The 11,804-nt window shown below is 44.0% G+C and overlaps 1 long non-coding RNA gene across 2 annotated transcripts in view; it reads right to left on the reverse strand.

Moving 5' to 3' along the window:
* LOC143148266 (uncharacterized) overlaps positions 1-11,000 on the reverse strand; it is a 42,860-nt gene extending 31,860 nt beyond the window's left edge. For both annotated transcript variants that reach the window (XR_012992443.1, XR_012992442.1), the window contains exons 1-2: positions 10,490-11,000; positions 2,974-3,105 (exon numbers count right to left, since the gene is read on the reverse strand). This is a non-coding gene — a long non-coding RNA (uncharacterized LOC143148266). The remainder of the gene's footprint in view (positions 1-2,973; positions 3,106-10,489) is intronic.
* Between the last annotated feature and the right edge of the window lie 804 nt (positions 11,001-11,804).

The raw sequence follows: 11,804 nt of genomic DNA on the forward strand, positions 1-11,804 counted from the left end.
CCGTTTTGTGTCGCGACATGTACCCCTATTCCTCTCTTCTTTTACCGTTCGTTGGAATCGCGCCAGTTTCGCCGGCAGGAGACTCGCCCAGTATTTCCGTCCTCTTTCCACGTTCTCGCGGCAACAACGCGGCGTTTTCTCTTCCACCGAGTCCCCTTCTTTTCCATACTGTCCCTCTTTCTCGCTCCTTGTAGCGACGTTTTCGTTCGATACCAGGGGCGCGTGCGACTGCACACCGAGTCGACAGCGTATGTCTACCTCTTCCCCACCCTATCTTCCTATTCCGCTCTCGTTCGTTCGCTTTTTCTATGGTCCCCGTTTTTTGTCCATTCTTTTCGCTCTGATCACCGAGCAAGGGCAGCAAATACATATTAGGGTAACAATTATTACCCATTAGGAATAACTCGGTTCCCATTTCTTCTACGTAAGAAAATACCTGACGCGAACCGTTATGGGGCAACCGTGTTTCGCGGCCGAGCATTTTTTCTCATCACGCGGAGTTCGGCAGCGTTAGGGTCTCGTCCCAACCCCTTAAAAGGGGCGTTGTGTTTTCCTCCAATGAAGTGACGTGTTGGACCGCTGCGTGATATATTTCAATTTTACCACTGTACAAGGGAGAATCCGCTACGAGCTTTCAGCTACGAGATATTCGAGCGTGGAATATGGTTTTTGAAATGGATTCTTGGGATTCGCGCATACCGTGGCCTAATGGTACCGAAACTGAAGTAAAATATCGCGAGTAAATCGTCCATGGCTTCGCAACACTGTGCAGATGCGAACCATCGTGATCGTTAGATAAATCCCTAGGGTGTTAGGCGAGTATGGAGTTATTTAACGCGTTTTCTGTCCGCTACGTTATGTTTACATGGTTCGCGTTCAGCTGCAAGGGTTACTACGTGTATGTACGTAGCTTTTATTATGATTTTGTGGAAAAAATAATATATTTTCAGAAGAAAACACTTTTCGTAATAAAATTTCAAAGGAGTGTAAAAATTGGAGATTTCTATGGTTCGTTTTGCATGCAAAAATCCGTACTTAAATTCGCTAAAATACGCAAACGAAAAAAAAAAAAAAAGAACACGAAGTTGCCGACGGGAATAATATCAGAAAAACCTGCACACGGGCAGCGTAAACTTTTGCGTCCGTATCCATTCGTATAACGGATCAAGAAAGTGGAATTAATTTGACGTAAAAATAAAAGAGCACTAAATTCGCGAAACAATACGAAATATCAGATATCGACGCCACTGAACGGTTCTTTTTTTCCTACGGTAACAAGGCAACGAGCACTTTCAGGAGGTAATAGTTATCGCTCGAAGCCTGTATCCTCGCGCCCCTTCCCCTTCATCCGCCTGTCCCCATCTTTCTCGCACCACCGTCTCGTGTTCCGATGAAAAGCTCGGCTCGGTCGAGCACAAGCAATGGCGGCTATTCAAAAGTGTATTGCAAAAATTCTGCCGATAGAGGGTGAAGTTCCCTGCTTTCTCTCTCTCTCTCTCTTTCTCTCTCTCGATGCATAGGCAAATCCCGTTGGATGAAGTGACTCGAAAACGTAATTTCGACGGCAAGCTGAAAGAGGAGTGGCGCTGAAACCAGCCGGTATAGTTAACCCTGATATTCACCGGGATCTCCCTTCGACTTTTCCTAACTCGATGTCGTTATTGGCTGCTACGTACACCTCCCCCTCTCACTCCCGGCTTACACCCAAGCTCGCCTCATTCTCCGCGCTACTGTCCCCTGTTTCTCGATAAATTTGACTTCTCGTGCACCTGCGGCTCTCGCGCGTAATAACGCAAACGCTGGGGCGCTCGTTTGTCGCATTTCCTCGAGCATTTCGAACACAATCACTTTATATTCGTTTGCAAGCGTGCGTGCGTCCGTTCGTTCGTGCGAGCGAGCGAGCGAACGCGCGAGCGCGCGACCATGGCGGTACAGTTCTCTCTCACCCTTCCGCTCCCCGGTTCCCCCGCTTGCGGAGAAAAAAAGGGGGACGGGCGACTAGGAAGGGAGAGCCCGCGACGAACAAGAAGAGCGGGCGAAAGAGAGTTATGAATAAAGCATTTAATTATATTTTTTCGAGTGTACTCCTTTGTGCAGACAAGCATAACCCTTTATCCGCAGGATTCGTTAAGTTAAGTGGTTTCAGCAGCTGCCCCCTCCCTAAGCAGACGCAATACAAATGCGGATGGGAGGCGTGAGCGCACCTATAATTTATCCTGCACTTGCTTATTTACTACGTCCATTATCGTCTCGCGAATTTCAACGCGTGTAGGAAGGTAGGGAGAACGATCGAGGGGAGAGGAGGGTAGAGACGAGAAGTGAAAAGGGGAAACAAGACAAGAGGCGGGACATTGAAAACATTGTCACGGTCGGAATAGAAACGATCGAGAGAGAACGCGCGACGAAACGGTGGTCAAGGGCAATTAGCGAAAAGTTACGAAATTTTTCTTTCCCCAATTAAAAAGTCTACGGGTAGCTTCATTCCGCGATGCTGTGCCGACGACACTATGTCTGGGAAGATGGAAGAATCTTTTTACCCACGCGCCGCATTTAACGGTATTAATATCTGTCTAAACAATTTACGGGCCGCGAGCCGGCGGCAGACTGGCTGCGTGTTAATAATTCCCGGGAACCAGAGCTCGAATATTTTTCTCGCGCTCATTACTCCCGTGCTAGCGCAGAAATAGAGGAATTCGTCAAGAATATTTCACTGTCGAATAACGGCGAGCGTGCTGCCCCCCGCCCCGAGTGGCTAGAGTTAACAGAAACGAGCGAGCGAGACGCGAGACACGAGACACGCTGCTGGACCAGAGCCGTGAAAGCTACACGGTACTGGGAAAAAAAGAACTTGACAAGGAGGAAACAAAGAAAGGACGGAATTATGAAACGAAAGAGGTACGCACATAAACGTACATGTGTGTGTGTGGGGGGGGGGGGGTGTATGCTGTGCCAGTGTGTGGTATATATACCTACTTTTTTTTTTAAAGGCCGACGGTCTTGCTTATTGCGGTCGTCTGGTATTCAACGGCAGCCTAATAATAGGAGGCCATTTTCGTGGAAGGAAGCGAGGAAAGTCGTTGCTCCGAATTATTCCGCGCCTCGGACCTGCAACAAGGCGCATAAAACGAAATTAATGCGGCAATAATCGTTTCGAGCATAGTGTAATTCGCTAAGCCGACCTCTCTTGAGGCCAGTTTAATTCTACAATAATTGTTCTACACGGCAACTAATCACTGCGATATTACTTGCTCGCGCCTTGGGCGCGTCTGTTCAGACGACACCGAATCCGTTTCCTTTTCTCGTCTAGTATCAATTCCTACGGATTGTCCTCCGCTAATGAAGAATCGTACATTGTTTCCCCCCGTAGATGGCGTTCCACGGCACGGAAAATAAGTGGACTTTGTCGCGCAGCGTGATATTACGGAGACCGGTGCCGTGAATTCGTTACGTTTTACAATGTACATATGTACTTTTCATTGTCAGTCCGCTTTGTGTTTTCAAGACCACTACTTTATCGCGGCGAGCCGCGACGAGCGCTTCCCAAGCTAAATATTACAATCGGACCCAACGACTTCGTCTTCGCGAGCAGCAGCTAACCCGACAACACGATCAAACAGAACGTGAAACGCGATATAAAGTGTTGGTCGCGTGTAAAGCGAAACACTTGTCTGCTTAGCTGGAAAGAGTTTCCAGAGCCGCGAAATAAACATCGGGACGCCGACAAAAGGGCCAAACATCGATGGGAGTGAGAAGGAGCTCTTTTTCGTGTCTATCTTTGTGGGATCTGGAATACCGGTAGATGTCGCTGTATTTTCACTAGAGCGCCGACAAATATGGCGCTCGGTGAAGTAACATTTGAGAGTGTGACTTTGCGATTATAATACTTGGATGAACTGTACAGGGTGAGTCACTTGAACACAATGTTAATGTATTCTTTATCGACGTTAAGCATTGACCGTTAAATTGATTTTACAAATAATATTCTAGGCCTTTTCCCAACGACCTTCGAAGATCTAAATTCCTTAGAAATTTTTTTTACCATTCCTTTGTACCATAGACCCAAATGATGGTGCTAAGATGGCCCAATTTTGGCCAGCCGTGTTTATATACAAGTTTTATATACGGAGAAATGTTTCGATTAACGAAATTACTCGTAAACAGCGCGACTGTTCGTATGGGGATGAATTATATCCGGTGGAGTGCATCCAATTACATTACATCGGGGGCCATTATGGCCGGCGAGCCACGACGCATCCCACGAGAACGGAAGTGCGTCCACCTCCAGGAATTCAGATAATTGTTCTCTCTATTAAACTTTTATCCGGAATTTACGGAAGGTGCATCGAGAGACAGAAGGGGGGGGGGGGTTGGTTCTCAACGTTCTTAACGATTGGTGAACCGAACACGCAACATCTACATTATGCATTCACCGAGAAATGATGAAAGAAATCTCGTCCACAGGCGGCGCTGGGATCTCCCTATCCGTGCGCGTCCTGCATGAAATTAAATGTTACTTTCTCTATTTCTTCTCCGTTCTCGGACTACAAAAATCAGGACCAAAGCTTAGAGAACAAAAGCACGGAGCGAGGAAGACGTTAACGAGCGAGCATTGCTGAAAAATTCTGAAATTGATAATTAACTGCAGTTATATTATTATTTCGTACTTTGCGATACGATCGAAGGAAGTGTACATTTTAATGCACGATCCGCGTTAAATATTCGCAATATAACTTTTGAATAATTAAATATAATACACCAGAGACTGTTCTCACAACCGATAAAGTTTGTTTACTTATGATTTATATTATTAATCGTTTGTTTAAATTGTCAAGTAAAATATTAATAAATTATTTGGTAGATATTTGAATTTGCATTGATTATTTAATCAAAAATAAAACATTAACGGAAAATGCTATTTTATTGTACCTGACTGTAAGTCGGACATGACCTGTATTATCTCTACTACCGACTAAACACCCACCCGGTTATTTGGACCAACGACGTGATCTTCAAACACGAGACAATGGGATGCGCGTCGTATCCGATTTCGCGTCTACGAAATTGCGTTATCTGCAGTCAATTCCGATGAAATCGCTATCGGGGCTGCATTCGCCTAATTAACACTTTAACTACAGCGCCATCTATATTCAGATGACAGCGAAAGTTCTGAATAGACCACTTATCACGAATACTTATAAAAGATCTTAGTAGGCATTTGGATGTATATTCTACGGGATATAATAAGGCTGTTAAATTATTGTAAAAGTAATACAAAAACGTGGTTTATATAGAAAACTATTTGTAAGATTTTAAAACATTGTATATAAGCTGAGGTTGGTCAGAGCAATTGGGACAAAAAATTATCTTCTTTACGTTTTAAATTACGTCTAATGCTTATTCTAGAAGCATTTTTTCGAAGGACAATATTATGCTGATATTGTAACTAATAAACTGCAGTATGTTTACATAGCTGTACGAAGTCAAGTTTCAATCTTAGAAGTACGCTTGATATAGCGGAGCGCGTGACCTGATTGAGATTTCCTTGTAAACACGCACGGCAGTCAAAGTGTTAAAACAGTTCCATGCGTCAAACACAACACTCCGATGAAACTAAAATATCACCCGATAAACGTATCTGCGATACAACTAAATTCGGATCGTTGAACTACAATGTTAGTACTCTGAACATAATTATTATCGGCTGTTGTTACATATACAGTTACAGCGCTTTGTGTCAACTTAGAGAAATATCCGCTCGCTGCTACCCCCGCCCCTTTTCCATCACTGACCGTCGTAGCCGCGTATGCTACAGTATAAATATAATACAGTTTATTCCTTGAGAGGCCATGGCTCGAAGTTGACGCATACCACGTAACAGAGTAGAGAGACACCCGGTCACCGATCGGTTGTTTCTAATTTCTTTCTTACCGAAGATCAGAGAGAGATGTGGAATGAGAACGAATCGGAAGGACTGTAAGCGGAGAACAGTGTGAATCAGAGGAAGAAACGTTATGGCGCGCAAAGGACGGAGCACTAGACATCCGAAAGGCGGTGCGAAACAGAGCACTGTCCCTGTAGGTGACCTGTTTTGTTTATCGACACCACTTTTCCTAGAACTGCTAGCACAGTTTTTGTTTCCCTCTCGCTCTTTCCCATCGTCGCCCCAACGTATTCAAAAGACGAATAGTCTAGCGAACAACTGTACGGCAGATATAGAATTACTATTTTTGTCATCCAGATTAAATATTCCGAAGAATTTGATTCGGAAATGGGGAAAATTCTTATCTCGATACTTTTGCTCCGTATTGGAGTCTTTTCTCAAAGAAAGTTAGGAATTGTATTTCACATTGAACGAAAGACTATTGGTCCAATGAACGTTGTAAATAAATGGCTACAGTAACTGTCGTGTAATCGGTATGACTCTGCTCGCCACGTTATTTGTGGAGATGGGGTGGCAACGTGAACCGAGAACCACAAACTCCTCAAACGGGAACGAATTACCCGTGTGTACCGTGAACTGCAACGAACTTTGTCGTATTATTAGAGAGCGTCGCACGAAGTGATACGAACTGCGCGCCATCTACGGAACTTCGTCATCTCTCGTATAATTAAAACGATCTCCGCAAGGTCGAGCACGGGCACAGGCGATTGTAAAGTTAACAGCAATGTAACAAAAAGTGGACGCGATAATGGTATTCGTTGACCCAATCGAATTTTAATCGCCGACGGAATTGTTATTTCCCATCGAATTGGACCATTCACAGACCACCATAAACTATTCGCATACCAGACCAATTGACACGCACTCGCTACGCTTCCGTTTACGAAACCGTGGCGGAACCCCTCGATTAAATCCTCGTCTACAAAACCGCACTACCTGCTAGCTTCGATCGCGCTTATCCGCATCGATCGTCGACCCTGATTAAAATGGTTTGCAGAAGTGGGTGGGGGGTAGGGTGAACACGAAGTGGCCGAGGATGGATTCGGGTGCAGCTCGACCGGGGTCCGGCTATCTCGCCAATGAGATAAGGTTTCGAACGGATTAAAGGAGTAGATATGGTTGATGCGGGGAGATGGCGATACCGGCGTATAGGCACGGAAGATGGGGGTGAAAGACGACGCAGGTATCGGACCTGCGAATACATTTTATCTCGATCCATCGAGGTTGCGTTACACGCTCACTGCCGCCGGAGCGTTTCATCAACGTCGTTCCCTTCTCGCCTGTTCCTTCATCGACGAGGGATTTCGTTGAACCTCTTTTTCTTCGGCGCTGGATGACTGGTATATATGTCTACGATCGCGGTCGAGACGCAAGACTTTTTTCTCGCCGTTCAAGGTCACTTCGCCTGAAAATCACGCCACAGACCTAGCCAGATGAGCTGTATTTTTTTTTTTTTTTTGTAGCGACGCGTCTCAATTCTTGACGCGTTACTTATTTATTAATTTATTTGATCATTTAGCTAGGTGGAGATACCAAAATAGATCATACAACTAAAAACCAAATGAAGTTCCTAAGAAAAACTTTCGTATCATTAAAAATAGTCCGACTGTAGTCATGTTCGGACGATTTGTCGATACTTTCATGAAAATACAAGAACAATTAACAAAATTATATCTGATCAGATTAAAAGATTGATAATACTTCCATAAAGATAAAATAGAAAATAGAAAAATATCCATTTATTCAAGATAGGATCGTTTCAATTATTCATCACCGTAGTTCGGTAGGAGTATAATCGTGTAACAGTCTTCGACTGATTTTAACCTAAAAATACGCTTTTGATAATTACACCCGAGCCATTTCTTGAAAACACGAACTTCGTGAAATTGTTCAACATAAATCATCGTTGATTCAGCTCACAGATTTCTTTGCGATATATCACCATTTACCTAACTATGGGACACAGTCGTGCCGACTCATTCTCTATGGACGAAGGCGCGTCTGATTCGTGTGTCTCGTTTTCGCAAATAGAAACGCCGCCGACTCGTGTTTTAGATTGTCGAGGTACACGCCGTCGGGTGTTATTTAATAATTAACGCATTTTGCTCGGCCTCGTTGTCCCTCCCCCTGCCCTTCTCGTGGATTTAGTCGTGTCACTGTGCACAAATTTCAGATTGAATCGAAGGTATAGCCACAACCAGGGCACAGAATGGACGTGTCCATCAATGCTGATTTTTGTTGTATTATTTTCTAGCTCTAGAGCTTGGGACGTTAATAATAACGTAGCTGGGGGGCTGTATAAGAAATTCCGCGAATAAAAAATTTTAGAATTTTAATAGAACATTTTTGTCGATTTTCGAACTTCGTTTTCGGGGAACATGATAATTTCAAGGGTTTCTGGAATTGTGATATTATTTCCAAAGTATTCGATCGATAAACGGCCGGTGTCGTTTCAAATGCGAACAATTTTAACACAGAACGCGCTACGAAACCACTGATTCTTTGCGAGGTTACGGTACTACTTCGTTTCGCGCGACATCAACTCCCCCGTAAGGCGATGCGACTGAACCACGCACGTCTGTGGTAGAAGCCACACTGACGACGGAACGTTACCGATCGAATTAACGCCCTCGCGGTCGAGGCGCTCACTGCCAAGGACATTCTAAAACTTCAACTTGCACCGCGGGGGATCCTATCGTCATGAATTTAAATGAAAAAGACGACTACACGGTTCGCAAATATTGCCAAAGACGATTAAAGTTTGCATAGAGAGCGAAACGGTAAAAGATCGAGCGGATTGGAAAACACGAGAGATTACGAAGGCAACTCTCTCCCCGTCCCTCCTAAACGCTACAATATATTGACGATCGGTAAAAATGATTCTGTTAAATGGATCCTCCATCGGTTGCGCTATTTTATCTGTGCGCTAATGAAAATTTCAAATGGAACTGCTGCGATCGTTTTAATGAAATCTATAAATCCATATGGGAGAACAGGAGCTTAATCGAAACTGGACTACGGCCGACGTTCTATCCGTTTCGTGGATATAGAACAAAATTTGATTGTCGAACGCTGCGCGGTGCAAATTGGGGGAACATCTCAATCCATTTTACGAAGGATACATCGACGATTTAACCGTCCGCGTTATTGTGTCATACCGGATCGTGGGGGAGGGGGAGGGGGGAGCGGCACCGTAAAAGGAAGAACCGAGTTTTCACGTCGCTGCTTGTGCGGTTATTAGCCACTCCGTTCGTCCGTTTAATCCTCTTCCTCGCTCTGTCCAATACTATTGCAAATACGTGGAAACGACAACCGCGTTTTCATCTAACGCATTTTTTCTCTTTCTACCATTTTCTTTTCTTTTTTTTCTTCTTTTTTTTTTCATTTTTCGAAGAGGACACGTTATGGACAGATTGGACGTAACATTTAAAAGGTAAAACCTTTTAAATTTATTATTCGATGGAACGGGCGTAGCCACAAGCGAGAAATAATTTTCCCGGGTCGAGAGTCGATGAACGATATCGAAGTAATTACAACGAGATATTGAGTCGCGAATGGTAATAGGTAAAATACCCTGTTCTTGAGTCGAACGTTTCGCGGAACGTTTTAATATTCACGCTGAAAAGAGGCTTTTGCTGTTCCCGTCACACGCCGGCTTAACATCGCGCGACCGTTTGGGGGTGAATATCAACGACCTCATCGTATAATCAGTTATCCATTTCTGGTTCAACTCGCGCCAGTTGAATTGAAAGTATGGTGACATCTGGGCCAGTCCGACCCAGCTAGTTTCTCTTCGGACAAATTTGAGGTTAGATCTCGCGTCAATTTCGAACAGAATAAATTCAACTAATATACCTAATCGACTTTTGAGAACGGATGTGGTAAGAATTTTGTAAAGTTTAAAATTGTCCTCTATCCAGTAATACACATATATAGAGAAGAATATAGTTTGAACAACAATCTATATAAACATGTAAAAGGCAAAGTACATCTAGCGTTGTTCTTACATCTAACCTCAACATACATATACTTAAATTAAGAACTAACATGTTCCAAATCTGCATTTTCAACTCATCTACACAGTCGCAGTTTGTTGTGAAATTACTGATTGCACAAAGTATATCAGACATCTGGGTTCACGTCTGTTCCGCTAACTTCTGCTCCCCAGTGATATTGGATTGTTTCAAGGTAACTTTACTCCAGTTACTAGCAACCCGAATCTGCTTAATTGGTTTTAATTTATACTTTTACGATAGTGAAGTAAAATGTAGCGGGTATGAAGGTAATATCAAGGTCACTAAGTTGTTTTTACCCAGAATATTTTTCAGTACTTACTATTCTGACATACATTTGGATACATGCCAATGTATAACGTGTATATTAAAAAAAACAAAAACACGACCAAGTGTACTTCGAAATTAATGGAAAACGTGTTTACTATTTACTATTGGTCGACGATAACATTGAAAATACATCGCAAGTTCTAAATAAGTTATTTTTGTACCACCCGTTATCGTGACTTTTTATTTCTATTCAATGAATACTCACCTTCCCAACCGAAAGAAGAGCATGCTCTTCCCAACTCCTGGTACATTCTATTGTCTTCGGTAATTTGCAGTTGCATCATGGGACAAGAGACGAAACGCTTTCGAAAACGACATCGATAACTCGACGTAAGAGAGCGCGATTTCTATCCGGACCTGACAATTGAGCAACGAAACAGAACCGACGGACGCGACGCGACGTGACGTGACGCAGAAACAAAGAAAAAGAAACATCGCCTACCGGTTGAAAGAAAGATTCGAAGGAGTATGTCTCGATAACGGGAGAAAAGCGAAACAACGAGCGACTCGTCGTCGAAACTTTTGTCTACGATCGTTCACTGGTACGAGACGAGGGCTCATTTTCAGCGAGATTCGACTTAACGAGCAAAGCGAATAAAGATGAACGAGTGGAGCGCCGCTCGGTGAAACTGGCAACGACACTCGGGCCTAACAATCGGTAAACACGATCGGGTCAAGTGTGTGCCCGCCTTCCGCGAGAACGTCCGACTGAGCATCGACGATGAGTCTTGTTTAAGTTTTTTTCTCCCTAGCTCTCCTTCTACCGTTCGCCCGCCTCCTCTTTACCACTCGTGGGAGAGCTCGTTTCTCGACGATTTAAGCGAGCGCCAACTATGTAGTTAGAAGTTTGAACTACCGTGGCGCAATAACAATTCGAGATTTTACGCTTCAGGTAGCCGCGGTTGTTATTGCACGTGTCGCGTGTACACGGAATATACACAGGAGATTGGATAAGGGGCGCGACGAGGATGATTCCGGTGAACGAATAGTGGAACGAGGGACGGAGGGAGGAGGAGGAGAAGGGGTAGGGGCACCACGTGAATCGCGCGGAACTAAACAAATCTGTCGATCCAGTTTAGCAATTGCACTTAACCCGTTTTCGACCCGGAAATTGCGTCCAGAGTGCGTGTTATTACTATGCGAGTGGTTTTAGAGAAATTGAAAAATTGAATTTCCGCCGGCGGAAAAGCGGATTTCTTGCCGCTTCCCACAACTCCCTCCCTCCGACTATTCACCATCGTACAAATTAAGGTCAACGGCGGGTGGTTGTGTATTGAAGTGAAATATTCTGTCGGTTCGTATCGCAAATCGACGATAATATTGTTGTAATTTAAGCATTAAAAATTCTTCGAAATACCGAAACTCGATCCTCGTCGATGAATGCAATGGACAAGGAGAACACATTTACCGATTTGTATCAAAATTATCCTGTAACGAGAAATACCGAACATCGGCTCGAATCTCGTTCACTCCAATACCTGACTTCCAAATAATGGTATCGGAATGAAATCAACCTTGCA

The sequence above is a fragment of the Ptiloglossa arizonensis genome, chromosome 6 (genome assembly GCF_051014685.1).
Source record: "Ptiloglossa arizonensis isolate GNS036 chromosome 6, iyPtiAriz1_principal, whole genome shotgun sequence".
In the NCBI taxonomy this organism is placed as follows: domain Eukaryota; kingdom Metazoa; phylum Arthropoda; class Insecta; order Hymenoptera; family Colletidae; genus Ptiloglossa; species Ptiloglossa arizonensis.